This window comes from Petromyzon marinus, unplaced genomic scaffold (genome assembly GCF_048934315.1).
Source record: "Petromyzon marinus isolate PM22_M1 ecotype Great Lakes invasive population unplaced genomic scaffold, UKy_Petmar_22M1.pri1.0 PM_G_Scaffold_121, whole genome shotgun sequence".
In the NCBI taxonomy this organism is placed as follows: Eukaryota; Metazoa; Chordata; class Hyperoartia; order Petromyzontiformes; family Petromyzontidae; genus Petromyzon; species Petromyzon marinus.
This window is the reverse complement of record NW_027422675.1, coordinates 132749-157888: the sequence shown is the minus strand read 5'-3', so window position 1 is coordinate 157888 and position 25140 is coordinate 132749. Positions and strand designations below refer to the sequence as shown.

General features: G+C 45.7%; 1 pseudogene; it reads left to right on the top strand.

Moving 5' to 3' along the window:
- The first annotated feature begins 273 nt into the window (after positions 1-273).
- Positions 274-18557, top strand: LOC142909419 (heterogeneous nuclear ribonucleoprotein L-like; annotated as a pseudogene).
- Positions 18558-25140: the final 6583 nt, after the last annotated feature.

Below are 25140 nucleotides of genomic sequence, written 5' to 3'. Positions count from 1 at the left end.
ACAGTGTACACAAACACAGTGACACACAGTGTACACAAACAGTGACACAGCGACACAGTGACACACAGTGACACACGTGGTGTCAATAAAGTTACAGACACCACGTGGTGTCAATAAAGTTACAGGAACTGCGTGGTGTCACTAAAGTTACAGCCACCACGTGGTGTCAGTAAAGTTTACAGCCACCACGTGGTGTCAATAAAGTTACAGCCACCACGTGGTGTCAGTAAAGTTTACAGCCACCACGTGGTGTCAGTAAAGTTTACAGCCACCACGTGGTGTCAATAAAGTTACAGCCACCACGTGGTGTCAATAAAGTTACAGCGGCCTAGAGGGGCGGACCGCGAAGCCTCCTCGGCGAAAACTTCGTGCCGGTAAAACCCCTCACACCCCCTAGGCAGGGATCCCCTTGACCCCTCACACCCCCTAGGCAGGGATCCCCTTGACCCCTCACACCCCCTAGGCAGGGATCCCCTTGACCCCTCACACCCCTAGGCAGGGATCCCCCTATGGGCAGTGTTGAGTCTATGGTGCAGTGTTGAGTCTATGGGTAGTGTTGAGTCTATGGTGCAGTGTTGAGTCTATGGTGCATTGTTGAGTCTATGGGCAGTGTTGAGTCTATGGTGCAGTGTTGAGTCTATGGTGCAGTGTTGAGTCTATGGTGCAGTGCTGAGTCTATGGGTAGTGTTGAGTCTATGGTGCAGTGTTGAGTCTATGGTGCAGTGTTGAGTCTATGGGCAGTGTTGAGTCAGTGGGCAGTGTTGAGTCTATGGGCAGTGTTGAGTCTGTGGGCAGTGTTGAGTCTATGGGCAGTGTTGAGTCTATGTTGCAGTGTTGAGTCTATGGTGCAGTGTTGAGTCTATGGTGCAGTGTTGAGTCTACGGGCAGTGTTGAGTCTATGGTGCAGTGTTGAGTCTACGGGCAGTGTTGAGTCTATGGGTAGCAGTGTTGAGTCTATGGTGCAGTGTTGAGTCTTTGGTGCAGTGTTGAGTCTATGGTGACGTGTTGAGTCTATGGTGCAGTATTGAGTCTATGGTGCAGTGTTGAGTCTATGGTGTAGTGTTGAGTCTATGGTGACGTATTGAGTCTATGGTGCAGTGTTGAGTCTATGGGCAGTGTTGAGTCAGTGGGCAAACGTACAAAATCAGCAGGGGATCAAATACTTTTTTCCCTCACTGCAGTAGAGACGATGAGACGAAGGGGTGTATCTACTTCATGTAGCAGAAGGTTTCAACGAGAACTGTTTGGTTTGATCAATTAATGCGGTTGAATCAGAAATGATTTTGTTGGATTGTATGACGAGGCTGTTGGTGGGATCTCTTTTTATTTTTGTATAGCTACCATCGTTGAGTAATTCTTGAATTTTGTTGTTATATTGTATTTTATCCACGATGACAGTGGCATTGACCTTGTCGGCTGAGAGGATGACAATGTCATCCCTCTTTTTTAATTCATATAATAATCAGATTTGATTATTTTTATATATTTATTCTTATTTAAAAATAATCAAATTTGATTAGTTACATACTAAAGGAAAATTTATTTATTATTTAAAATAATCAAATGTGATTATTTGTAAGTTTTATTAATTATTATTATAAAATAATAAAATTTGGTTATAAAGAAAGGCGAAATTATTAATTAAATATTTCTGCCTTGATTTATTATGTTAAAGTGATCGTAATTGGTCAATTATTTTATTATTTATTATTTAAAATAATCCAATTTGATTATTTTAACTTATAATGGATATTCATTTATTATTTAAAAAAATAATCAAATTTTATTATTTTAATTTATAAATTTTTACTTATTTAATCTTATTTTTAAAATAATCAAATTTGGTTTTTATTTATTCTTATTTAAAAGTAATCAAATTTGATTATTTTTAATTTATTTTTATTTATTTATAATGATTTTACAATAATCAAATTTGAGTATTTTTATCATTTTATTATTATTTATTTAATATTATAAAAATATAATCAAATTTAATTGTAGTCTGAGTCCGACCTAGGGGGAGGCCCACGACTGCTTCAGATCTCCGTCGCCGGCCCCAGTCGGCCGAGAGAGGCGTCACGTGACGAGTGGCTGTGGGGTCACACCAAGCCGCGCGAACATCGCCAGAGGACACATCGATCCGAGAATCGATGTCACGCGTTGGAATCGCCCCGCCGCCGCCGCCCGCTGCTGCCGCTGACGCTCGGCGATCCGCGCGGCCGTAGTTTTTTAGCGACAGGATCGCGAATCGATTCCCTCCGGCGCTCCACGCCATCACGACGATGTTGACCTCCGCCGCCCGGCACGCGGCCAAGCGCCTGGGAGTCAATGGCGAAGGCAACGACCGCGTCCAGGCGGGCGCGATGGTGAGCGTCAGTGACGAGCGACTTGACGAGGTGTTTTTATAACGAGAAGATGTTTCTTTTACTTCTCCTCGCCCAGAGCCTCGTTGTGAGGCCTGGGCCAGAGGCTTCACTCAGGCGACGTGCCACCACCACCACCAGCCGTGTTTATATTATTTAACGTGATTGTTTAGCTTTGTAACTCGCAGATTCCAGTGCCGTTGCGAAGAGCTTCTCGTTGTTGGTGTTGGGGATGGACCACGCGGACCACAGCATCGCTAGGCTCTGCTTACGTTCAGTAAAACGCGTTTTGGTAAACGTGGATTTCGTGTTCGTTAACACTTTGGGCTATTTCCAGTGTAATTTTTTTATACGGCGTTTTCTCTTCTAAGGGTGGGTATTCTCTTTGCACTGAACTAAAATAATAAAAAAATATGAAACAATAAAAACATTACTCATTGTTTTTTTCGGTAAAGTCACGTATGTAGAAATACAATAAAATTATATTAAAACAAAAAACAATCACGACGTTTCCATCACAACGCAAGCGATCTTCATCAGGTGTCAAGAACAAATCACGGAGGTAAATACAGCAAAAGATGAGAGACGAGAATTCAACAAACCTGAAACAACATTATGTGAAGCACATCCAGTCAGGCCAACAACACAGACACTTCCTGGCGGACCACGAATAAAAACATTGCCTACCAGGAGAAATTCGTTCATGAGGCTATCCACATATACAAGCACAGAGACAATTTCAACCGAGAAGATGGATTCTGGCTTAACAATCATTGGAAGGATTTGATAAACCATTTCGGGTCTTAATTGTTCACGCTTACGGTGGCTTTCAGACCGCATCCATTATTTTCGTCTCCCCCCTCCTCTTTTCAGAACATAGATGGACTGGTCCATCTGAACAAACTCTCAAATCGCTCTCCGTGGTGCTGACGTTAAAAAAAATGCCACTTTTATTCAAATTTTCTTGCTGTGGTTTTCACACCTGATGATGATTGCTTCTTGTGTTGCAGTCAAAACGTCGTGAGAATTGTATTGTTTTATATTTTTATTATTTTATTGTTTCCCTTCTACGTGGTGACTTTTCCGGAAGAACCAAGAATATTAATCCCTGCAGTCACGAAAGCTTTAAATCAAAAGTTAAAATACTAATTAAGTTAAAATACCGATATGTTAAATGTCCCACGCGATAGCGTCGTGGGGTAGCTCTTCGACCCTCCCCAATGTGATTAAAAACTTTGCGGAATAAAACTTTACAGCGTCTACAAAAGCGCACCTGGCGGTGGGGGATGCGAGTTCCAGAGTTTGTAACTCGAGGGCCGTTTAGATTTAAAGTTAAACTCGCGAACGTTCTTAGCGATTACTGAAATGATGGCACTGAGCTATGGCCATTTTTTGCCAAACGGATGCAGATTTAAAAAGCCCTTTAATGCAAGTGTCTGCATCTGCTCCGATATCACTTGCCGGCGATGTTAGCCTTGGCTTTATTTTGGTGATTTTGAAAAAGTTTTATGGTTTGGCCATGATTGTTTTGTTGTAGTACGGAGTTAGACTGATGGCTTTAATCTTAGTTGTCTTGTGGTTGTTGTTGTTTGACTTGCATCCCACTGGGATTTTTGCACACAGCGTTGGTGTACGGTGCTATTTCAAGGATTATTTTGCTGTTTTTTCCTGGATTTTTTGTTTGCACAGTCACACAAAGTCACTTTAAGATGTTTTTATTGTTCATGTTTTTGTTTGTTGCGGTTGCACCCGATTCAAGAGCCAAATGGCTCACAGGGCTATACCAAATAAATGAAACTGAAAACTGTCTTCTCGGTATAGGAGGAAACAACAGCTTTGCACAATAGTCGTGTTGAGTTTGCTTCCTTGCCGACGTGCACAGGACACGTTTGAGGACCCACACAAGCCCCCACCGTCGGCTGTGGTTCACGTGCGGGGACTCTCGGACACAGCCCTCGAGTCGGACCTCGTGGAGGCCGTGCGGTACTTTGGCCTAGTCAGGTGACCAGTCGGTGGTGACCGTTGCCCGCATGGGGAAGAAAGCTGTATTATTATTGTTGTTTACCGAAAACACCAAAGATTAATTCCTGCAGTCACGAAAGCTTTGAACCAAGTTTAAACCGCCTCTACGGGGAGGTATAAGGTCTGTATCTTTGTGTCTGTCTTTGTGTTGTCTTGTGTTGTCTCTGCTTGTGTATCTGCCTTTGTGTCTGTGCTTGGATTTGTTTCTCTGTGCTGTCTCTGCCTGTGTGTCGGTCTTGGTGCTTCCGAATGTTTGCTGCCGTGCTCCACTTTGCTCTATGCATACCTCATGCTAAAATGTCCCATTGTCTCTCAGCCTTGCCTTCTCATGCTAAAATGTCCCATTGTCTCTCAGCCTTGCCTTCTCATGCTAATATGTCCCATTGTCTCTCAGCCTTGCCTTCTCTGCCTATTTAAGGCGACTTCACTGTGTGCTTGTACCTGTGCTGGTCTGCTGTACTTGAATGTCTATGTGTGTGTGTGCCATCTGTATCTTAAATTTCATACTTAACTTGCAATTTAGCAATCTTTGAAATAACGTAATCAACCAGGCTTTGCGTTAATTGTGTTTTGACCGACCGTCTGTGTTGCTTTATTTGGTTTCCAAATTCTGCTAAACTCTTGTCTGTTTGGTATGCTTCTCTCTCTATGTCCCCTATTGTGTCGGTGTTAGTTCCCCCCTACTTGGGTGTTTGTATATACATCTGGGGTTATGTGTTTCCCCTCTCTCTTAAATTTAGCTCTTCTGTACCTGATGATGGCTGCTTGTGTTGCAACCGAAACGTCGTACGCTATTATGTAATTTTATTAATTCTTATTTATACGTGACTTTACCGAAAAAAAAACAAAGATTATTGTTGTTATTATAGTTATTATTGTTATTGGTGTTATTATTGTTATTATTGTTGTGGTGGTGGTGTTTGCGGACGTGGAGTGAACGTAGACCTTGGAAATTCGAGTATTACCGATTTTCGGTTCAATAACTCAAGAAATTGCATAACACAAAAATACTCGATGGTTCTTAAGCACGGGGTGGAAGATGCCCTTTCTGGGGGTGCAAGACGTGCCAGATTATTTTTTAACAAGGTAAATCCATCGAAACACATTGAGCACGGGCACGTACGCACCGCTACTTTGTTCCATCAAACCTCTAAATTAATAAACATTGTATGTTTTAAAAAAAATATTGAGAACCAAAGGGGGGGTGGCAAGGCTGCAGGTTAAAGCTCAAGAACCACTTCCGTAAATAAAAAGTCGTGGCCGCGTGTGGCGGTGGACGAGAGGGCGCGGCGTTGCCCACGTCACGGCGTGATCGGCGACGCCGTGCGTGGCTTACTCGGGGCCTTGCCAGCCTGAAGTGACCAACCAAAAACCACTTCATCTTCTTTGGGGTTCTTTCGGTAAAGTCACCACCGCGTAGAATGAGAATAAAATAATAAATTAATAAAAATAACGCGATAAAATTCTCACGACGTTTCGGGCCACAACACAAGTGGCCTTCATCAGGTGAAGGGACGAGACTGCCAAACTGAAATGGGACAGTCTCGTCCCTTCACCTGATGAAGGCGACTTGTGTTGTGGCCGAAACGTCGTGAGAATTTTATTGTGTTTTTTTATTAATTTATTATTTTATTCTCATTCTACGCGACTATACCGAAAGAACCAAAGAAGATGAATCCTTGCAGTCACGAAAGCTTTAAATGGAAACAAAAACCGTTTGTTTTTCAATTTCCCCAAGTCACGAATTCCCTCCGAATTAAAGTGCCGCTGCTGCTTTTGTTGTGCCGTCTGACAAAAGCGGCACACGTTCAACTGTGATTAGTAACCGTGTTAAAAATTAATATCTCGTATTGAAATGGTGCACACACGTACCTTGTTTATGTACGTTTGAAGAGGCTTCGTTTGTCAGGTGATACATCGACAGAAGAAGACTACATTACCCTCAAGATGTATTTTAAATATAATTATATTCTTACAGTACATTCAATTCCAACGTACTACACTGCCAAACTGAAATGGGACGTGGCATCTAACCTGCATCCAACCAGTCTCCACTCCGTTGCATGCATTGAAACATTTCTTGAGATCAAATGAGGTGACTTGGAGCAGACCAACCTCGTGTTTAACATTAACAACAACAGGCATGCGTTTTAAAGTCGGCCACATCTTTGAATAACGGCACTCGTTTGAATCGCTCCCTCCGTGCAGCTACGTGGTGATGATACCCAAGACGCGGCAGGCGCTGGTGGAGTTTGAAGACCCGGAGAGCTCCCGCAGCTGCGTCGACTACTCGTCCAAGGGCTCCGTCTACGTGTGCGGGCAGCCGGCCTACTTTAACTTCTCTACCAGCTAGAAGCTTTGGCGCCCTGGCGTCCCGGGGGACAACGGCAACAGCAACCACATCCTGCTCTTCACCATTCTCAACCCCATCTACCCCATCACCACGGTGGGCATTGTTACACTTACAGCAGCTGGACATTAATGTGTGAATAGTTTGTCGGGTGTGCCACGCACACACGCGCATGTTTCATTTATACGAGTGAAATTATGTCCGTTTTGGATTACAGTGAATGGCTTTGCTAACGAAATTACATTGATCCTTTGGTTCATTTGAGGCAATTGAAGTCGTGTTTTTTGTTTGTGCTTTGAAGTCCACCAATGGCATTGAATAAAAAACAATATATAGACCTAATGTTGATTTTGGAAAGCGTTGATGTCCTGTATGGCTCGATCTTAAAAATTCACTGGAAAAAAAGCTTTTCAAATTTACTTGGTAATGCGTGCAAAATCACCTCGCTGCGTTTGTGTGCTCCATGTGGTCCTGCAGGATGTGCTTTACAACATTTGCAAACCATTTGGGCCTCTGCAACGCATTGTTATCTTCAGGAAGAATGGCCTGCAGGCCTTTGTGGAATATCCTTTCAACGAGATGCATAACCGTAACGATATGTCCGCCATTCACGTAATTTTACATGTTATTTTGGAGATGCTAAATGTATTGTTTTTAAAATGAAATGGTCGTGTTTTCCTTAATTTTTGGCCACGTTTGTTTCGGTTGAGAGCGCCGAGAGAGCGAACTCATCCCTGAATGGAGCGGACATCTATTCGGGCTGCTGTACTCTCATAGTGGACTATGCAAGGGCAAGTACAACCGATACTTTGTACATTCACAAGTGTGTGCACCACAACCTGGGTTTTTTCACCCGCAGACCAAAGATTTCATTTAATATTATGAATTGACCACTTTGGTGAGCAAATAATGCTGAATACACACGGCAATTCATTGCTAGATGAGGGCTTCCGCACTCGATGCCTGTTGTGGGGGTTATTTTACTTGTGTGCGGGGTAAAGGAGTGTAGCATATATTGTGGCAGCATAGAAATACAATGCACCCAATGGATTTTACAGCTGCCCACCACACAGCCCCACAACCTACAACAACCCATTGTGCATGACGGGCATCCTTGCCGTTGTCTAAAGTCAAACTTTTCCCAATTGATATTACCGTGTGAGGGTGGTTCTCATCTGAGCCAGTGCCCTGAGCCAGTTAATGGAAAATTCGCATCCAGTGGGAAGGGTAGAGTTGGTTTTCAAATCGATTTTATTTGGTGACGGGTGATTAACATTCAGCCATAGGCTGCTTTGCGAGACCTGCAGAGTACCTGAGGGGAGATGTTACATTGTTAGCAGGAAATAAAATTACAGAACAGTAATAACGAATGCATCATTTTCATAACGGGGTTATGGCACTTCAACATTTTTGAGGTATACGATCAAGGCTAACGCTTTACAGTACACGAGGAACACTGCGAATAAATAATACCGAGTTAGGCAGAGCATGCCAAACTTATGTGCGATTAAACAAGTTTGGAATTTAAATAGGCCACCGAGGGATAGCGATTTTTATCTGCAAACACGAAGGGAGCTTGTTCCAACGAAGAGGGATAATCAACACGTGATCTTAAAAAAAAAACTGGTGGCAGAAGGCCACTGTTTTCCCACAACTCCGATAAGCACGCTTTTGCTACGTACGGTGCGAAAGTTTAGCTTATCGTTGACTTGCTACGTGTGGCAGCTCTTATTCATTCATCTCCCAGGAGGTTAAGGGTTGCGTTAAGTACCTCGGCTTTACCGCAAGTTGCGTGCCGTAATTGTCTCGGGGGTAATGACCGCTTAATAATTATTATGCTTGTAAATTTTAAATGGTTCTAAAGTTTCGATTTAAAGCTTTCGTGACTGCAAGGATTCATCTTCTTTGGTTCTTTCGGTAAAGTCACCACGTAGAATGAGAATAAAATAATAAAATAAAACAATAAAATTATCACGACGTTTCGGCCACAACACAAGGTCGGGACGACAGGTTTGTTCCTTTCACCTGAAGAAGGCCACTTGTGTTGTGGCCGAAACGTCGTGAGAATTTTATTGTTTTATTTTATTATTTTATCCTCATTCTACGTGGTGACTTTACCGAAAGAACCAAAGAAGGTTCTAAAGTTATATAATTTTTTCCCAGCATCTATGCCCTATATGCTGGCCACGAATAATGTTTATCTTTTCCCCCTGCTGTGTCCTCTTTACAGGCGACGCGTCTGAATGTGTTTAAAAATGACTCTGATACCTGGGACTTCACCAACCCTGGCCTCAAGCAAGGTAAGACCAATATTGAGCATATCAGAGCCGCGCTCTCTCGACAGCTGGTGGTGGTGAGCCCTCGGGTGTGTGGGGGGTGACGTTTTTAACGCAAGGGCTGGGGGGTGTGCACGGCGTGATGAAACAGGCATTGACTTTCTGTACGCGGCCGGCTTTGCCGTGTTATACTTGAAGATCAGTGGCCAAGTAGAGGGGGAAGTTTGGAGCGTTCTCAAGAGGATAATGCAGCTTCTGCACTTGAGATTTTGGTTGCAGAAAAATGTCACACCTGCAGACACTTGGTTGTCTTGAAGCACATTGGTGTACTGTTTACAATCTACAGAACTTGGTCGTTGTCACAGGAAGTTATTTGAAACGCCATTCCCCTCTTTTGTATCAATCATGCAATCACTGCAATTGTGTAGAGCTGGTCAAGGTTATTTTCGTTTATACCTATCTTCTCCATATATATAAAAGGCAAAGTTGTGAATATGTGTGTCTGTTCAAAATGTTTAGCGTACTTCCCGACATGCAACAAACTGGAAATTTGCCATGTGGGTACTTTCCAGACTGTACACCGTGCAAACATTACACAAATACACTTTTGTTTTTTGGGGGGGGGGGAGCTCGATAATGCATTTATTTTTTGCACGGCAAGTGAGCTGTGACGTCAAATCTGTCACGTGACCCGTAGTGTAGCGGTTAGCGCTACGCTGCGCTACGAACCCGGCGACCCAAGTTCGATTCCCGCTCACCGCCACCATCGGTGACGATTATTTTAACCGGTCCTGGGCCTCCCCTAGGTCGACTCAGCCTCAAACGAGTAACTGCTGTGGTGTGTGAACATCGCCACTGGGGAGACAAAGGCGGCCGGGCGTGGTGGATCCAAGTCCCGGGCGAAGCCGGGTAGTAACAGCTAGCGCAACATATAACTAAATAATCTTTGTGTTTTTTTAGCCCATGCTAAGCTTGCGTAGTTTACTCTGGGCAGATTGGTTTTAAACTCCTGCCCTTGTACTTTGTTTTTCTAGTTTACCCTTCACAACAATGTGGCAGTATAAGTGAATGTTGTGAAGAACAGGATTCACAAGGAGGCATGTGGCTGCTGGAGTGTTCAATAATCCATTGGATTAATTTTTTTGTTACCATTAAAGCTGTTGCCCTGGTACTGGACATGCGATAGACATTGCCATTAAGTTGGTGGCGTTTTAGATTTTGATCAGCTTTGAAGATTTTCCCAACGTCAAGTGCATGTGGCCCATAGGCGGGTACTCGGTTGTTCGGGGTGTATCAAGGCTGGGCATTTTTACACTACAGTGTAAAACCTTGCATTGTGAGCATAATTCGTTCCGGGAACGTGTTTGTAATCCAAAGCGCTCGTACATCAAAGCACTCGTCTATCAGTTGTGTGATCACGTGACTCACGGCAGTACAAAGTGTGTCTACACGTACACTGCTCGTATTGCAAGACCTCGCTCGTTTATCAAGTTAATATTTATTTTCAATTTTAGCTCGTCTTGCAAAACACTTGCAGACCAAGTTACTCGCAATCCAAGGTTTTACTTTTATATTTAGATTTACCAGGGTGTGTGTCTGTTGGATCAGAAGTAGGTGCCAACTTTCACTGGCATATTTGAGGTGGACATTGCACGTTGCGTTTTTATATTTTGTAGGGTTGAGAAACCTTGACTGCATTATGTGGTGTCTGGATACTAAGCGGAGAAGCTTAGAGGATGTCAGAAAAGCCGATATTTACGATTGAAAATATCACTTATTATAAAGTAACCCTTTTAATTTGGTACGATTGAGCCTGAACAGGAAAATGGTATCTTTGTCCCGAGTACATTGTGTGTACGCACAGATATTAGTTTCCGAAGAGGTAAGTCTCGCCACTTTATCAAGGGAGCTTCAGGGACACGGTGCGGTTTGATTTAATCGCCAAATTTCCGTAAACGCTTCGAAGAGTATTTTCCTCACTCCCAACATCAACGCTACAAGGAGCATCTGCGAGCATTGCCGCACACAAGCACACGAGGCAATTTGCAAGCAACACACGAGCAATCAAGCGCCCGGCAGCCAACAGCCACCGACGTGAACGGCGACGACACGAACGGCGACATTGGCGACATCCTCGTCGGCACTTGGGAGGCACCGGGGACCAAGCAACCAACACGCCGCCGCCGCTGTGACACGCACGGCCGACCCGCGCCCCCCACGCCTGCAGCGCCACGTCACGGAACACTCGGCGCAGCACGCCGCGTCCGCTGCACCGCAACCGCCACGTGCCGCTTGGCAGAGGCCATCGGATAACCTGCGTCCAGCCGCAGGCACCGGGGGACACGGCGCTGACAGACCGGCAAAGCACCGGAACCGCCGCGAAGAAGCCGGGAGCGACGAAAGCCCGCATTCACCGCGAACGGGACTTGGAAATAAGCCGAACGGAACGCGTGCCGATGCGTTTGGGGCTTAAAATCGCTCCGTTGGTGAGAATTTACCTCCACGCTCGTACGTTTAGACTGCCTTGCTAAAGTTTTGTTTGCAAACGAGGCTTTTGACATTGCTGATGCCAGACACAACGCATTTCGCATCGGTTTATAAGCGGCGATCTTTTTCATTTTAAAGGTTCGTAAGGCCCCGTCGCCCACTTCAAGCGTCCCAATTTTAAGCCCCAAACCAAAAAGGGTCGCCGGAGAGCGAGAGGTGCGGTGGCATGGACAACGCGGGGGGGTCCATTTGTGCCGAGCGTGACTGCTGTTGGCGCAGGAAAGAAGGCGCCGGCCTTTCTGTTGCATCCTCCTCGCGATGGGTCGTCAGCCGCCGCCCGACTCTGGGCAACTTTGTGTTCCCGTCGAAGCGTAGACTGGGTAAGAAACGAGCGGGCATCGCAGGCGGCAACCACGGACACTCGCTGACGCCGCACCTCGGAACAATTTGTCGCGTGCATCTGTACACCTCCAATAAATTTTGTTTTTTCTTCTTCTTGCGATGAGCGTTTCTTTACGCGCTGTATTTTGTATGGTGCTCGTTATTTATGTTGCGCCATGTGAAATCTGCATTTTAAAAATACCGCCAATTGTTTTTATCGACAGACGCAGCGCACCCCCGTGTGGAGTGTGCCCGGAATTTCTTAATGTGTTGGTCATGTGAATGTTCTGGGTGCAGAATGCATTTTTTGGATTGTCCTTATTTTGTGCAGCAATGAGCGCTTATGTTTCCCGTGGGTGAATTTGGTGATCGTTTTTTTGTTGTTTTCAGAGGACAATGCAATGATGCCAGCGAAGCAAACGTCTCTCCTTGGCGACCATCCCAAAGCACACGCTTGCGGTGGTGGCGACTGTGGAGGTAATCCCCTTGTTGCGAATGCTATAATTTCGGATTCCTTCAGCTTGCTGTCAGATTGAAAGAACCTGCTGCCTGTTGAGAACATTTCTTATTTGGAATTAGTGTTAAGGTGCATCCTAAAAACCTTTTTTTGCGATTAACAATTGCAACGTATGAGTTGCTTTGTGTTTTAAGAGACGATATTTCCAATAGCTATCAGATGTATTGGGTATTTAAAACAAGCTATGCTGAATAAGAGCTCTAGCTTGGTGGCCCTCAACCTAAAATAAAAACTAGTTTAGTCTATTCCCTAGGCAACTGAGTCTTCTGGACCAATGTTTTCCAGTGTCTCCAAGGAGTAGAGTGGTGATTCCTGGGTTACCTGACCTTATAGGAAAGGGCACACGTGTGTAAGATGATGGTTGTCATAAATCTGTTTTTCAGAGAAGTTTAGAGAGTTTCAGCTAGTTCACTATGCGTTTCCCCCTCTTGTGTGTTTGCGTCACAGGCCACCAGCAGCCACCACCACCGGGCGTCGACTATGGATCTGGCCGCGACGGCATGGGCGGTGGGGGAGGAATGGGCATGGGAGTAGGCATGGGCAACCAGGTTGGGCCCCAGGGTGGTACCCAGGGCCAGCACGTGCAGGCCATGATGAACCAGCAGGCCGACAACAAGGTCCTCATTGTGTACGACTTGGACGCCGAACGCTTCAACTGCGACCGCGTGTTTAACATCCTCTGCCTCTTCGGCGACGTGGAGAAGGTGCCTTCGCTGGGTGTTGCGCGCACCTGCTTTGAAATGAGTCCCTGTTTTTTTTCTTCCAAAGGTTCAACCGCGGTGCAATGCGTACGCGCGCGTGTGGTGCACGTCGTGCGCTGATCGTGTTATATAAAGTGGGAGATTCACACGACCAAATTTGTTCACCGATTGACAACATACACATTTGGTCATTTTCTTTACAAAAATGTACCCAATGCGAAGTGTTCTTTGTGCATGTTTTCTAATGGCCCCTCGGCCAACACTTCACATTTCAACAATGCGTTACAACGAAACTTGTAGATATTTTCGTGCAAGATTGCGCGATGCTGAACCGTCTTACGGGTTGTTATTTTTGTAGGTTAAGTTCCTGAAGAGCAAGCCGGGAGCCGCCATGGTCGAGATGGGAGATCAGTACGCCGTGCACAGGGCGGTTTTTCACCTCAATATGTCTCAGATCTTTGGAAATAAAATCAACCTCTGGTGAGCCTTTTTGTTCCCGTGTTAAATTGGTAAATGTAACTCGTCATATCCTGTTAATGTAATTGGATACTGCTTTCCATTTAGAGAAGACAACTTTAGTAAATATTTAGTGCAAGTGACTAAATTTTAGGATGGTGAAAAAGAGAGCTGATGAATACCGTGAACGAAACACTCGTCACAGCTCACGAGGACCCCGGTGACTTGCTGTCCAGAGCCTTTATTGAAGTGGCGAACATGAAATTTAGATTCTAGATTTGAAGCTTTACGGGGAGGGCCTTTATTGAAATAGCGAACGTGAAATTTGGATTCTAGATTTGAAGCTCTACGGGGAGGGCTTTCACCTATCTGTTAGAGCTTTCAACAGACAACGGGACAAGAAGTCAAAGCTCATCGAGACGCTGACCTTCCTCAAAAGATGCCGCGATCACAAGCTTAAAGGACGCGACCTGGGCTTGCTGTCTTCACTCCAACGCTGTCCTCTGGACAGTCCGGTCCCTTCACCTGATGAAGGCCACTTGTGTTGTGGCCGAAACGTCGTGATTTTTTGTTATTTTATTTTTTACCCACGTGACTTTACCGAATCGAACCAAAGAGCACGTGAAATTTGGAACGTGATAAAATAAAAACTAAAAACAGTTTCTTCGCGCTATTCCCTCCCTTCCGCCCTCGTCTCGGCAGCGTGTCGAGGCAGCGGTCGATTGTGCCGGGCCAGGCGTTCGAGCTGCCGGACGGCACCGACAGCTACAGGGACTACGCAGGTTCTCACAACCACCGCTACGCCGACAGCGAGAAGGCGGCGAAGAACCGCAACCAGCGTCCCACCGCGGTGCTGCACTTCTTCAACGCGCCCACGGACATCACGGCCGAGATGTTCGCGCAGGTCCGTGCCCCCGCCGCCCCTTCAGCCTGCTGCCAGCAGCGCAGAAGGGGAGCGCGTTCGGTTTCTTTAAAAGTTTTCCCAGGTGAAGCTTTTATAAATATTCAAGTCCAAATTTTGCACATGAAACAATCGTGGGTTTTTAAGATGAGCCTATTGATGTTGTGGAGTTTGTGGTGGCCAATGACACGTTTCCTGTGACGGGACAAATGTAAAATGGTGTAATGTAGTTTCCTTTCAGCGGTTAAAACATAAGATGTATAAATAATGCAGTCGATGTTCCAAAGGGACTTTTTTGTTACAGACTAGACAACACCTCGCGTTAATTTGTCCTGTTTAATACATTACGATTCATATTCGTATTCGAAAGGTTTACATTTCAGTCTTTGGACATTGTTTCTGCAAATGGTTGCATTCCCCCTGAGTCTATGCTTGGTGTTCACAATAATCTGAGCACTTTGAAAGACTGCTCCAAAGCTGGCGAATGTAAATTAAAAAATGGACAACGGGATTTGTGCCCGCAATTAAAATGACATCTCCCGAATGCTTTACCGGTGCACGTTAACTGTTACCAACTATAACGTGAACGCCGCCCGTTCTGTCCCCGCAGCTGTGCGACGAAATGTCGATTGCGAGGCCCCGCTCTTTCAAAGTGTTTTCTGGAAAAAGTAAGTCCCGCAAAGTATGTTTATTATTTATCTTACGTGTCATGGCACAGAATAAATCGTGTACTGTATTCTCCATGCAATCGTCGCTTGATTTACAGCACGACACCAGATGATCTGCAACGTGTGCTATGAGGCCATGCTCAAGAAACCCTGTGAGAAATTCTCTCCCGAGAGCAGTCCTTGCTATTCACTCGCGCCCAAGCTGACTGAAGCGTGTTAGCGTAGCCAAGGCATCGGACTGAAGCCTTCCTGCTGCAGAAATTCACCGACGACTGACACCACCCTTTAAACACGGCTTCTTTAGGTAAAGTCACGTAGAAGGGAAACAACAAAATAATAAATATATACAAACACAGACCATTTCAACCGAGAAGATTGATTCTGGCTTAGCAATCATTGGAAGGATTTGATAAACCATTTCGGGTCTTAATTGATTGTTCACGCTTACGGTGGCTTTCAGACCGCATCCATTATTTTCGTCTCCCCCCTCCTCTTTTCAGAACATAGATGGACTCGTCCATCTGAACAACTGCCAAATCGCTCTCCGTGGTGCTAACGTTAAAAATAACCGCCACTTTTTTAAAATTTTCTTGCTGTGGTTTTCACACCTGATGATGATTGCTTGTGTTGCAGTCGAAACGTCGTGAGAATTTTATGTTATATTTTTATTATTTTATTGTTTCCCTTCTACGTGGTGGTGACTTTACCGAAAGAACCAAGAATATGAATCCCTGCAGTCACGAAAGCTTTAAATCAAAATGGCGAAGGGTGTTGCGTTTTACACGACCCAAATGACTCTATGAGCGACGGTCCGTCCACGTGTCCAGCCGATAGGAGCATGTCCGGCCTGATGGAGTGGGAGACCAAGAACGATGCCATGGAGGCTCTGGCGTGCATTAACCATCACCCCCTGAAGAACGCAAGTAAGTTGTGGGGTGTTGGCCATTTGTGTTGGTGCGATGACATTGAAGCGGTGCTGTATTATCGGCAAATCTTTGGTCGTACGCTCTGTTGAGCACCTAATGTTCAGATTTGGGGGGGCGCTTGTTATTACCATAGCACCATCTGTGTACACTGGCTGCCTAGCAGCCTTGGATGAAATTGCAGGAAGCAAAAGCAGTTGTAGATTGTTGTATTATATATTAACAGGTTGTTATTTATGGGCGATTTGGATTTCGTTGTTGTTGTTTGCATATACAGAATGGAATTGAAAGTTGACATAGCCAAGCACTTTCACTTATCACAACTCAACGTTATCTTAGCTCCCTGAACGAGTTTGTTGACATCGACAAAGACCCTCCTAAGAATTGCTTCATTGTTTTAAGTTTTTGTGTGCTCCAGTGAAGACGTCATGTGGCTCCCCTGTTTTTATTTTCTCAGATGTTCCATACCTCTACACCCTCAAACTGTGCTTCTCCACTGCCCAGCCTTCATAGAAGACAACTCAACATGTTTCATGCCGTATTGAACGTCGGTGTCAACATCATTGTCACTTTGTGTACTATTTGTGAATGTCCCATCACTCTTGTTGAAAGTTAACCGTGGGTATAGGTCGAAAGTACAATTGACGCGTTTACATTTTAGTTGTCATTTTTTGGAGGATTAATTTAGATTTCTATATTGACTGCACCGAAAGATTTTAAAGGTCGCAGTGGAAATGAAGAATGTTGAAATTAAAATAATTATGATTAGTCTCCTTAACCTGCCGAGTTTGTCTGCCGTGTGCATTGCTATTTTGTCCATGAGCCCCAAACCAGATTTCACTTGGCAGTCCTCGGGTGCCGTAACTTTAGCGGCTCCAATTAATTTACAATTTGGGGGGGTTCTCAACTTGCTCATAGCCAAAGTTTTTGCTCCCACCACGAGTGATGCTCCTTTCTTGCTGTAGCCCATGGCACTAATATTGCCCATTTAATTTCATAACGGAGAGCTCTGAAATAAATGCCAAAGAGACCCTTTTGGGGGGGGCTGGTAAAAATATACCCCGACTCATTGAAAATCCCATTGAAAAACATGGGTTGGCATTCTGTACAGTGCGTGTATTTAGCAGGTTAATACGCTTGCAAATATAAACCCCAAGAGAAAATAGAACAGTGTTTGAAAATAAAAGTATGGAGAGATGCATGTTTGACATCGAACTGGAATCGATTGAACATGAGCGTGGAGACATGAAGGAAGTTGGGCATAGGGTAGGTGAGTGACTGAGTGTGTGGGTGGCTAGGTGAGTGACTGAGTGACTGAGTGTGTGGGTGGCTAGGTGAGTGAATGAGTGTGTGGGTGGCTAGGTGAGTGACTGAGTGAATGAGTGACTGAGTGTGTGGGTGGCTAGGTGAGTGACTGAGTGTGTGGGTGGCTAGGTGAGTGAGTGAATGAGTGACTGTGGGTGGCTAGGTGAGTGACTGCGTGAATGAGTGACTGTGTGGGTGGCTAGGTGAGTGACTGTGGGTGGCTAGGTGAGTGACTGAATGAGTGACTAAGTGTCTGTGTGGGTGGCTAAGTGAGTGACTGAGTGAATGAGTGAGTGTGTGGGTGGCTAGGTGAGTGACTGAGTGTTGGTGGCTAGGTGAGTGACTGTGTGGGTGGCTAGATGAGTCACTGAGTGAATGAGTGACTGTGGGTGGCTAGGTGAGTGACTGAGTGAATGAGTGTGTGGGTGGCTAAGTGAGTGAATGAGTGACTGAGTGTGTGGGTGGCTAGGTGAGTGTGAATGAGTGTGTGTGGGTGGCTAGGTGAGTGAGTGAATGAGTGACTGAGTGTGTGGGTGGCTAGGTGAGTGAGTGACTGAGTGTGTGGGTGGCTAGGTGAGTGAGTGACTGAGTGTGTGGGTGGCTAGGTGAGTGTGTGGGTGGCTAGGTGAGTGAGTGACTGTGTGGGTGGCTAGGTGAGTGAATGAGTGACAGTGTCTGTGTGGGTGGGTAGGTGAGTGACTGTGTGTCTGTGTGGGTGGCTAGGTGAGTGAGTGTGTGGGTGGCTAGGTGAGTGCGTGAATGAGTGACTGTGTGTGTGTGTGTGTGCGGCTAGGTGAGTGAATGACTGAGTGTGTGGGTGGCTAGGTGAGTGACTGTGTGGGTGGCTAGGTGAGTGAATGACTGAGTGTGTGGGTGGCTAGGTGAGTGACTGTGTGGGTGGCTAGGTGAGTGAGTGACTGAGTGTGTGGGTGGCTAGGTGAGTGTGTGTCTGTGTGGGTGGCTTATCAGGGACGGGTCCCGTGTGGCCAGTGGTCGAGACCTGTACCTTGGCTGGGTCAGGTCAGACTAGCCTCCCCTAGGACCCCCTTAGCCGGAGGACCCCGAGACCCTAGCCCAGGAATAGGGCGAGTTAGACCGAAGCCGTACCTCCTCAGCTAGCAGCGGGTGAAGGGGCCGTTACCCCTTCAAGTAGAAGGCTGTATTGTATTGTGTTAAGCACCTTTGTAATAAATAAGCATTGCCTCTACCGATTCGTCTCTACGCTGTCTTAAAGAACCCACTACACATGTACAGGCATAACTCTTACGTCTTTAACCACTGAACTTGTTTTAAATACATATAAAAACTCTAAACATTTATCATGTGTACAGTATCGTAATTAAGGCGGGTACTGATACCCCAATAAAGTGCTCATATTTGGTCAGAGGAAAACCAATGCTCATTCGGTAATGCATCTCCATTGGAAGCATGTTATGATGACCTCCTACAGCGCTGTTTCACGAAGTCTTCCGTTTATCAAGAACGCATCCTGGCTGCCATAAGAGGCACGCATACAACTGAAGGCCGCCTGGGATCAAACTTACAAAATAAGCGGATGAGAGCAGGTTGGTGCGCTTTCGGAAAATGTAACTTGATAATGAAACGCAAGACCCAATCTAGATGTGACTCACTTGCAGCACTCCACTGCCCCTACTCCACACCCCCTCCACTCTCTCCTCCCTGGCTCCTGAACCCCTCTCTTACCTACATAGCCTCTTGTCACAGCAGCCCTTTTGCCCACTTCAGCAATTGTTTTCTTGCTGTGGTTGTCCCACCTCACGGCGGACGCTTGTGTTGCGCCCGAAACGTCGCGGATTTAATTTATTTTATACCTACTACGTGACTTTACCTAAAGGACCAAAGAGCGAGGCCCAATGTTTAGAGAGTTAAAGGGTATGTAAAGCAAGGCCAAAGGCACGTAGAGGCACAACCATAAGATAACATAACAGATTCTCCTGCGGAGGGAGCTGGTAGTAGGAACGTTGGGCTGCTCGGTCAATGGCCAGGGTCAACGGCGGCACCACCACGTGGTGTATTCCGTAAATATGCTCGACTTTGAGGGCGGGCATGAGCCGGCGTGAGTAGGTTACACGTTGAGTTTTATAAGGGCACCACGGGGTGACCAGCCCCTCCCCACCCAGCCCCACCCATCCCCACTCAGCCCCACCCTCCCCTCCCTCCCCTCCCTCCCCTCCCCACCCCGCCACACCCACCCCACTCAGCCCCTCCACCACCCACCGCACCCAGCCCCACCCTCCCCTCCCCACCCTCCCCTCCCCACCCTCCCCTCCCCACCCAGCCCCTCCCCACCCTCCCCTCTCCACCCAGTCCCACCCCTCCCATTTGTGGATGCACGACGGACGGACCCAACAATAATCCCCTGTGGGCTGGTGGTGTAATAACCAGGAGGTTCCTACCAGTATTAACTTTATAACCAAGTGTAAGCCCAGAGTCTCGATGTATTTTATTTCAGTGAGCCCTGGGTCAGCACTCATGAAACATCACGAAAGCACAGCAAGTACAAAGCAATTTTAAAAGCAGTTGCAGTAACAGCTAAGAATATATTAGAATACATTTCACAACATTTTACAATTAACATTGCCGAAAAGGTCTAACTAAAATCTGAAAACTCATACTATCTATGCAACAAAACTGAAAAGCGCTCAAATTTATAACATCCAATTATGGAATTAATAGCTTATTAAAAACCAATAAAATCCTAAGGTTGGGGGTTGACTCAGCCTATGAGCCCTCCAGGGACAATACAATTAGTACCACTTAGTAGGGAAGTAAACAGTGGTTGTCCTATGGGTCGACTCACACCCATCATTGAAATGTGACATTTATAAGACTGGTTAAGGGCCGTAAAAACACAACACCATTGCACATTTGAGCAGGAAATCAACTTTGACTTGACAATTATAAAAACTGAGTGGGCCAGGATCATGTTTAGATGTTATACAAATGTGATATAATTCCACGTGTGGAGGAGCGTTGTGAGTGAAGGATTAGCCAACAATTTGTATTTAAGTTTAGGAACCTGGCATATGAATGTTTTAAGTGCTGGTCTCGTGTAAGACCCCTGCCAAACACGCACATCTGCACCTCCACAAATGGTGGAGTCCTCCGGCTCGATTCCTCTATAGGGTTTTTTTTCCTCTGCCAGTTTTCTCCCATTACTCTGCACCTCGTTAGGCTCAAGTGAAGCCTCAATCCGGTACGAACTCAGTCAGAACATGGCATGGCCAATATGAACCCTGATGACGACCGCCGCTTGCGCTGCGATTGAAACGTCGTAGGTTTTATTTTTATTCATTTCCTTTTATTATTATTTCTATTTTACGTGACTTTACCAACAAATCCGTTGTCAATCTACCATGGGCGTTGTGAACTTCCTACGTTGCTTTTTCTCTCTGTAAATAAATACCCCAGGGCTAATGTCTGACACGACCATTACTGACGCCCTCTAGGGACTCTGTTGTAACTGCATGATTGAGTCCAGGGCTTGCCACGAGGTGGCGAGGGCTACCTCTTGTTGTCGAGCTTGTTGCAGCACCGTCGCCATTTCCCCAAACTGCATGGTCAAGCGGATATTGTAGCCTTCGTGACGTGACATGATGGAGGAGCGGATAGCATCGCACACCTGAGACACCTACAGTGGGGGGAGGGGGGGGCGAAAGGGCAATTTTACAAGCAATAATGGAGGGAAATGTTTTCAATTCCTCATATGATCGTGTTTTGTTTTCGTGGAACTGAACACATTTAAAGGAACATTTTGCATCGGTTTGAAACATTCAGGCTGGCCTGCCTCCAATCCACCCTGCGTTTAACCAGGCTGTGTTGTGAGGAACTCACATGTTCTTGAAAGATCTGGACAAAGTCACACCAGTGACTTCCTCAATGAGGCTAGACTGTGTGTAGCTGGGTCACATAGCCCACATGCCCAGCCACCGCATGCCCAATCAGTTTCTGTCTAGCCAGATAGAAGGGACTGAATGGTCATGGTACAAGCTACAGAACACAGGGGCTGCTGTGGTACAGGAGAATATAAAGCTGATTGGACTTGCCAAGGATTGGTACCAGCGTTGTCAAGATCGGCCTCTGTGGAGGAGGCTCATGAACGATGCTACTGGGCAGTTGGAGGCAGTCGCTCTGCAAGCATCAATGTAGGGTGGAGGAGCGACGCTCAAGAGTGGAGCAGTGGGCGGCTAAAACACACAAGTTGGCACAGTGGGGATCACAGGCCGTGCATCTGCCATTTACCTCGGTCAGATAACCCACAATGATCTGGGCCTGTCCAATGACCTCTTGCCTTCGAAACGGGCACCATGGATTCAAAGGCGCAAGCTATTTGGTGACATTACCACCAGTTAGTGGCGGAGCGGTGAATGGCGGCTGTTGTTGTTTTTCTTCAGATTTTTTATTTGATAATTTCTGTACTTTCTTTGTTGCTTACTCTTTTGTCAACCTTGGACTCGGGGGATCGATTTTAAATAATGAGACTATCCTGGTCCCTTGAGTTCTCACCTCGTTAAACATTTATTTGAACTAAACTTGAGGGAAACACACATTGTCACGGTAAGTAAATGCGCAACCGGTGGGCTGTAAGTCAAATGCTCTTGGAGTGTCCCACTGAGTGTTTTTTTTGTTGTTAAAATAGCTGGAGATAAGAGATAAAGCGAGATGACAGCCAAGCTCCCCCAAGAACAGAGATAACGTGCGTGATGTCACGTGGCCTAATAGCCAACGTGAGGAATCCTGCCGTATGGTGAAAGAGTTGTGTCTAGCTCAGACGTGGGCAAAGTGCGGCCCGTTGGGCTTTATAATCCGGCCCGCCGAACTTGTCCAAATATTATTGCTAAATTAAATTTCCCCTTCTCCTGTAATGCCCCCATTTCGCCATTAGATGGCGCACTTTGACCACGAGTTACGACATGTTTTTGTATTTCACATTCTTAGCTCTTTCGGTAAAATTTTGATTTAAAGCTTTCGTGACTGCAGTAATTCATATTCTTAGCTCTTTCGGTAAAGTCACGTTGAAGGGAAACAATAACATAAAATATATAAAACAGTAAATTAATTAATGCAAACCGACACACCTGATGACGACCGTTTGTGTTATGGTCGAAACGTCGTGAGAACTTTTATTGTTATATATATATTTTATTACTTTATTGTTTCCCTTCAACGTGGTGACTTTACCGAAAGAGCTAAGAATATGAATTACTGCAGTCACGAAAGCTTTAAATCAAAATTTATGTTTTTGTACCGTTTATGTTCGTGCAACTTGTTAAATTGCCTTGCAAATGAATGCTTTGCTACCTGTTAAAGGCCAAATCCTTTCACGTAATGATTTTTAACACGTCATTTATATTTAGTTCACACAAACACTCCATCCATCTGTTCCTGGCCAGGCCCCTCTGTCAAATTTTAGAACCCACTGTGGCCCGCGAGTCAAAAAATTTGCCCACCCCTGGTCTAGCTAGTAAAAAAACAGAGTTTGTTGCTACGTGGGTTACATGAACGACCACTGGGTATCTGAAGAGCGCACCTCAAGAAAGGTGACTTCTAAGATCTCAACGGAAATTGCTTACCCAAATGTACAAAAGGGAGATCAGTCATCAGATTTGAGTCAGTTTTTTTTTTAAGATACAGCATTTCTTTCATATGTAATCATCATTGATGATTTTTGCCAACCGTTTCCTGAAAATTGCCCTTGCACATTTTGGTCTGAAGGCTCCCCGTCAGGTTCAGTGTTACAACTCTGAGGCTTGTTTCATAATCCTTCGCGCAGTTTCAAAGCCAGAATGAGGGCGCCTAAGGACCCAGGCGTTAAGCCCCAGAGGCTCAAGAGAGCCAGACTAAGGCTACCCTGGGTCGTAGTAACATCCTCTCACCTCGAATAATAGTGAATTCTGGAACTCGTTCAACATCTCCAAGTCCCTGGCGCGTTTATCGTTAATCTCCTGCACCAGTGCTTCCAGCTCGTTTGACAGATCGTCAGAGGTGGGCCTGCCCAAGGGGGTTGAGAGCAGGGTCGAGGCTTCCACGGCGGCTGGAGATAATTGGGTGGAAGGGTCATAGTTGGTGTTGGAATCGTACCTGGTGTTGGGATTGTGACAGGTGGGAGAGAAAATGTACGAAACACAATGTGATCGTGAATTTCTGTACGGGGAGAATACGATCCAACTAGGGAGCACAATGTCCAATAGTGCAAAACTGTTGGAAATTATACTCCCTGAGAAGGTAATTATACTTCACAAAATGTATACTCCCTGGTCAGGAATACATCTTTTTTTTGTATTGCCTAACTGTCGTCTATGACTTTCTATGGCCCTGATGACCACGATCGCCATCATAACCATCCCCATCACGTGTACCATCGTCATGAACATCATCGCCATCACGATCACCACCATCATCACGATCACCACCATCACCCTCACGATCACCACCATCACCACGACCCTCACGATCACCACCATCACTACCACCCTCACAATCACCATAAAGATCTCCAACCATCACTACCATCATCATGATCACCACCAACCCCATCACGATAACCACCCTCACAATAACCACCCTCACGATCACCACCATCACTACCACCCTCACAATCACCATAAAGACCTCCAACCATCACTACCATCATCATGATCACCACCAACCCCATCACGATAACCACCCTCACAATAACCACCCTCACGATCACCACCATTACTACCATCCTCACATTCACCATAACGATCCCCAACCATCACTACCATCATCATGATCACCACCTACCCCATCACGATAACCACCCTCACGATCACCACCATTACCACAATCATTACGATCACCACCCATCACTACCACCCTCACAATCACCACCACCAACCCCATCACGATCACCACAGAGCCATCACCGGCTGTCAGAAGCGGCCTTGCTGCTGCTGCCACCACGGCCAAGTTCGTCACCTGACGTGTCCATGGCGAGGCTCTTCCACTGGCGTCCTTCACCCACAAAGACAAACACCGTTACCATCAAGATTCCCTCTCGATGGCGCAGCTGTCAACCCCTCATCAGTTGCCCCTACCTTACTACGGGCCAATTCAGAACTTAATAAAGTATTAAAGCTTTCGTGACTGCATGAAATTACTCATTGGTTTCTTCGGTAAAGTCACGTATGTAGAAATACAATAAAATTATATAAAAAACAATAAACAATCACGACGTTTCGATCACAACGCAAGCGATCTTCATCAGGTGGTATGTGCAATCCAAAGGTTGAACACGAAATGTAACACTTCTGAAATTCGTGGTCCGCCAGGAAGTGTCTAACTGTGTTGTTGGCCTGACTGGATGTGCTTCACGTAATGTTGTTTCAGGTTTGTTGAATTCTCCTTACCTCTTGGTGGACTTGTATATGTATTTATACCGACCGTGTACCTCGTATTTTTTCATTCTGTCTATGCTGCTATGTGCAATCCAAAGGTTGAACACGAAATGTAACACTCTTCTGAAATTCGTGGTCCGCCAGGAAGTGTCTAACTGTGTTGTTGGCCTGACTGGGTGTGCTTCACGTAATGTTGTTTCAGGTTTGTTGAATTCTCGTCTCTCATCTTTTTGCTGTATTTACCTCCGTGATTTGTTCTTGACACCTGATGAAGATCGCTTGCGTTGTGATCGAAACGTCGTGATTATTTTTGTTTTAATATAATTTTATTGTATTTCTACACACGTGACTTTACCGACAAAACCAATGAGTAATTCAGAACTTATTGATCACCCCTCGGTGCCCCTT